Below are 5935 nucleotides of genomic sequence, written 5' to 3'. Positions count from 1 at the left end.
GGTTTTCGTCTTTTCGCTGCGTTCTCTTTTTTTACAGTCAAGTCAACTCTCCTCTTCTTTCCTTTTTTTTCTTTTCCCCCTTATCCCGTGTGAAAAGGAATCGTCTAATGCCTCTATAATTCTATTCAACACCACTGAAAACCCTGGAGCGCTGTCTTCGTGGCGTGCTGCCCTGAGGATATCTTAAATCTGAGGTAGGTGTGGTGCGCTGGAGACTGCTGGGAAAAGACGGCTTCTGATTTCAGCTGCTATAACTTACTTAAACTTGGCCCCTAGCTCGCATACGCCAAAGGAATGACAACATTTCGTGTAGGAATCACATTTCACAAAATTTACAATACGCTGAAGTCACAAGCTGATTTAGTTTCTCGTCTTGATACACTGCACATAAACTAGTCATAGGCCACTGTTTTCTAACCTACAAAGTTGCACAGTGTTATGTTTTATTATTGTTATTATGCCTTTTTTTCAGAGGTTCGACATCGGAAGACAAAGGAGCCCATTTTCCCCAGGCGTCAGAGTCTTACGAGCTCTTAATTGGACCCTTTTCCTATTAATTCATATTCGAGGGGGCCCCATGTGAGAGTTCTTGTCCCAGGCCCCCAAATTTCTGTCAACGCCCCTGCCTTTTTGCACTTTAACTTTATTCTGTACTGAAATCCACTTGGTTTAAACCTAAAATGACTCTCTCAGACCTGAATCCTCGCTGTCTAAACCCCCGCACCGGTAGTTAATCATTAATCAGAGCTAGTGCGGCGTTTGCAGCTCAGGGAGTGAATTCTGGAGGTTTTGAGCTTTTACGTGACCTGTTCATGTATAGAATGAGAGTGAGAATGAGAGTGAAAAGAACAAAAATAAAACATGTGCACTTTATGTTTAAAGCAGTGGCAACTTGTGATTGTAGTTTCTTTTTTTGAAATAAATTCTGACAATGTGAGTAGTGACCACAAGAGGCCGCTGTCACACACAAAGGAAAAGTTGGCCATCTTTTTGTTTTGTTTTGTTTTTAAAGTTGGCCATCAAGAAGCAAGAAAGACATGATGCTTTTTGTTTCTTCAAATTAGGGATGACAGCAGGCAGCAGGGTCAAAGATATGGGTTATTATATTTCGAAACAGGACTTTTCCGAGCGTTTGTTTCCACTCAAGGATCATCTCTAAAAAGAATTCTGGATGTAAACTGTTGTAATTGACAGTAAAAACATCTAGATAAATGTGGTTATCCAGGTCACAACATAAGCATTAGGACAAAGTTATCAAAGTAAATGTTATCTGGATGTTTATATGAACCTTACTTTATTCATTCAGAGTTCATAAAGCTGCTCACTTACTAAAACAATGGTGATCTCTAAACATCACTTTAAATTAATGTACTACCGGTGCAGATTGGCAGCCATTCTTCATCTCATCTGTCCTACGGCAACTGTGGCTACGGAGATTGCTTAGAAAAGTGCGATTGAGGGAGATGATGGATTTGTGCACCTGCCTGGGACTTGAGTATAGAGTAGGGTGACCAGACGCCCCTATTTACCCGGGACAGTCCCAGTTTTGATCCTTGTGCTCCTTGTCCCAGCAGATTTACGCAAAACCAATGATTTGTCCCAGTTTTACACAAGAAATGTCGCAGATGTCAGTATTTTTGACCAATTTGATAGTAAAAGATGGAATATAATGTCATTTTTTTTAGCTAAAATGTAAAAAAAAACATGCTTGAAAATGAGCATAAGGCCAGAAAATGCACTGACAGAACAAATAACCAAAACTATTTAACGATTATAATCTGAATTTGGGTTTAAGATGTAGGGTCCCATGCCATGATACTATGTTTTATCATTGCAAATTGTAACGTAATCACCGCACACTTGCTTACCACAGCTTTCATTTATTTATTTATGAGCAGAAATGGCGGGTGCTCTGGTAATGACCTCCTCCTCCTCCTCTTCTTCACATTCAAAAGGCACTTAATGATTAGTGAGTTACCCTCTTTGATCCCTCTTTGGAAGTAGTGAGCTTAGCAGGAAGTTTTTTAATGTTTCTCTTTTTTTTCTTTTCCCCAAATTAGGCAAAGATACTCACGTGCTGATCTGATGGACTTCCAAATGAGGCCGAAATCTGGACTAGACTTTCCACCAGACAACCCGCTTTGATCACCCATTCTCCCCCGTGATCCTGGGATACTGGAGGCCTCTTCGACACCTTCTAGCCTAAAGCCGAAGAGGCAGGCGAGGCAGCAGCACTCCCCTGTCTCATCCGCCCTCCCCGTCTGGCTCTCCCCCCTGCACACCGGACACTCTTTTGAAAGTACGTGATTTAAAATTCCTCCTCTGAGCATGTCGTACATTTTATATGCATGGTGGGGTTTTGGGGTGGGGGGGATTGCACGGGGCTCCAGTCCAAATGAACTTCCCCACTTCGCCCCCCAGCCTCCTCTGAGATGTACGCACTCCAAAATCTACCTTTTTAGCTACTCTGTCTGTCTCATTTTCTATCAGTTTCAATATTAGTTTTACTGCATCATGCTTTTCACCAAATTTCATAGCAGTGTTGGGCTTTGAAGACAAGAGTGATCAGAACAGAGGCAGTGAAGAAGGAGCCTCGGGGCAAGTGGGTTTCTTTTTTTTTTTTTTTTTTTCTTTTTGGGGGAGAAGGAGAAGGCTGGGGATGACAAGTGCAGCGTTTGGGGACAGCTTTGATGTGCGGAGGAGCCGGGGCAGGGATGCTTCTGCGGCTCGTTCAGGCTCTCGTTCAAATGCAGACAATGGGAGGAAGGGAGATGTAAAGGAGTGATGGCTCTCAAGCGGTGACCAATAATAATCATAAACTTTTACGGTTGGGATGCGCGCTGAATGTGAAGCGAGAAGAGCTCATTCAAAGTCAGGTTGGAAATGTCCTGGGACGGTGCGACTGCTGCCTGAGGTTCAGAGGTGGAACGTAATGAAGTAAAAGTAGTGAAGTACTTTAGTTAAGTACAGTAAGTAAGTACAGTATTTTCTGAACTGTAAGTCGCTCCGGAATAAGTCAAAAAATGAATAATAATGAAGAAAAAAATGGAGTTGTCAGTGTGACCGTAATGAAGATGTGAAATTATATACTCAAATGCGACTTATATCTGAGTATAAGTCGCACGTCTTTTTTACTTTTTATATTTTTATTTTATTTTTATTTATTTATTTATTTTATACACATATATATATATATATATATATATATATATATATGTATTATTATTATCATTATAATTATATTGTATTATTTCTATATGTTTATTTAGAATTTAATTTGTCTTTATTTTGTATTTATTATTATTATTATTATTATTATTATTATTATTATTATTATTATTACTAGCTAATTTTTCTATTCTGTGTTTATGCTCATGAGGAGGTTGAAAAGGGGGGAAAATATAATTAAATTGTAATTTGTACAGCTGCAGTTGAGAACAATACTTGAATAAAAATTTGATTAGAAAAAGTCGCACCCCCGAAACCCTAAGCTATGAAAAGAAAAGAAACAGTACGACTTATAGTCCAGAAAATACGATATTTGGACTTTACTTAAGTTCATTTTACAGCGGATACTTTTACTTTACTACATCTGAGAGCAGGTATTTGCACATTCTACGCTGCTACATTTTGAACAGGTCTGAAAAGTAAAAGTATTTTTCATTTTTTCAGACCTGCAGAAACACCTGAGAGCTTTACTTTTAACAGGTTCATAATTTGAGCAAACAAAATTATAGCAACAAATGAAAACAGTTAGAATTAAAAGACCGATTCACTTGTTTCTGTTGAACAAAATGCAGCACAAATCTTTATCAAAATCACTACATTTGCAGCTTTTTTATTCGCGCTGGTAAAAGACTTTCCCTTAAGTTACTGTATTTGAGCTGTACAGGGTTGAATGAATATCGTTTTGTCTCATTACAGATAAAAACTGACTACGGAAGTGTTTCATTCTGCTGTTTATTAATGGCTGTTCCGTTCATCCATCTTCTTTTGCTTATCTGGGGTCGTGGGGGCAGCGGTCTGGGATTCTCTGCTTAAACTTCTGCCCTGGATAAAAGAAACAAAATGGATGGATGGAGGTGCAATAAATAAACGGCACATTTCTGCAGTCGTCCTGCTTTGGGGTTGATGCGTCAGTGGCACAATTTGATTTCAGTGTTATATCTTATTGCCTATATTTCCTTGAGCAATATATCGCACTTTAAAATGTGTTATACTGACAGACCAAGCCACATCTGCTTCAATAATACCTCTACAACCAAACTTCACAGCAGCTCCTGAAACGTTTTTGTCTTTTCTCATTTTTATGTCACAAAATATTAAAAATATTTATCACAGTTACAGAAAAAGGAGCCTGATCTGACCCCGGGGGGAGGCCAATCCGATGCAGTACTGCTGTTCTGCGCTGAGACGATGAGACGATGAGGTGAGTGTGCCCCAAAAAAAACGACACCCTGAAATGCGACTTGAGTAATCTGGTTTATTTTAGGAATAAAATCCTGCTAGCTTATCGTGGCTATAGCAGTAAGTAAACACCAGAAAAACACAATTCACTTTTTCCTCATTTAAGTGCTACAGATTTGCAAGATTATAGACATTAAAAACAGTACAGCAACCATAGTGCCTACATTCATATTTGCACAGAATAGAAAAATTACAGTATATTGCCGTTACACTGTCCCACTCAGAAACCACACAGCAAGAGACTGGTATCACGAAGTCAGACGGGGTTATGTTACGTTGGCAGGTCGATGTGGTACAAAGAAATGTGGCGTTATAGTGTTTTTTTGGAGCGTAAGAAGCGATCACAAAGCCATATAAAGCTCGAATTGTATGAGGGACGTGTGGCTAAGTCTGTGTATCCAGTAGAGGGTGCTCAACGTAGCATCTCTGTGTAGAAAAGAGGACCAGGAGCACCAGAAATGTGTAAAAAAGTAGTGCCTTGTCTTTGTTGTGAAGGTGGCGCAGGCCGGGAGTCTTCAAATGAAAAGTTGAAACAGATTTTCAAAGGCGTTTGTAATAAAATTTTACAAAATAATTTAGAAAAAAGTATTTGACTCGGAGAAACGTTAGTCTGAAACACTTGACATGTGAAAAAATAGCTTAATAAACAAGAAAGAAAAAACAGTATAACGTATAAATAAATCTGTATTAAACTATAATATGACACAAATATACAAAAGAAAATTTACATCATAATATCCCATGATGCCGTCTTGCATTTTGACCATATCAGGGGACTTGACGTTTGGGGGAGTTACGCCTTTTTTCTGTCCTGCAGTTTGTACTAAAATGCAAAAATGATTTACAAAAACAAATCAGTTCTACAACAATTATGATGAAGCCAAATCACAAACATTACATCATTTTTTGTGTAATTCTTTTAATTTTAGACATTTCCTCTGCTCTGTGGTGTGGTTTTTCCTGTCACTCTGCTGCACATTCTCTACAAATTTAATGTTGCTGTGTTTAAAAATGAATATGTCTATGGAGCTAGTTTTATAATCACATACAAATTAGTATCATTCCAATAAATCTTAAAGAACAGCTTTAAAATGGCATCACAGAACATCAAACTGCTGCATGTTCAAAGTTTTTTCAGAAAAGTTGGATTTTACAAAAATAAGAACATTATAATTATTAATTTGGGCCTGTATCTTAAACCCTTAACCCCAGAGCGCCCCCTGGTGTGTACAGCTGACCTCCTTCTGATTGTTGTCTTTTTAAAAGGTGTCTGTCCATTCCACACCACAGGACGTCCTGTGGATTACACCATTAAACAAACATGTTTCCCTTTAAACCAACTCCTGAACCATCTCTGACTCATGAGACTCAGAAGTGTTTGAGTCACATGACAATTTAGCTTTTTTTTTCTGTTAAAATACAGAAATTAAAAGAAGAAATGAAACAGGACTTTATTCTAAAACTATTA

The sequence above is a fragment of the Periophthalmus magnuspinnatus genome, chromosome 17 (assembly GCF_009829125.3).
Source record: "Periophthalmus magnuspinnatus isolate fPerMag1 chromosome 17, fPerMag1.2.pri, whole genome shotgun sequence".
Taxonomy (NCBI): Eukaryota; Metazoa; Chordata; class Actinopteri; order Gobiiformes; family Gobiidae; genus Periophthalmus; species Periophthalmus magnuspinnatus.
The sequence above is the reverse complement of the archived record's forward strand: the minus strand, read 5'-3'. Positions refer to the sequence as shown.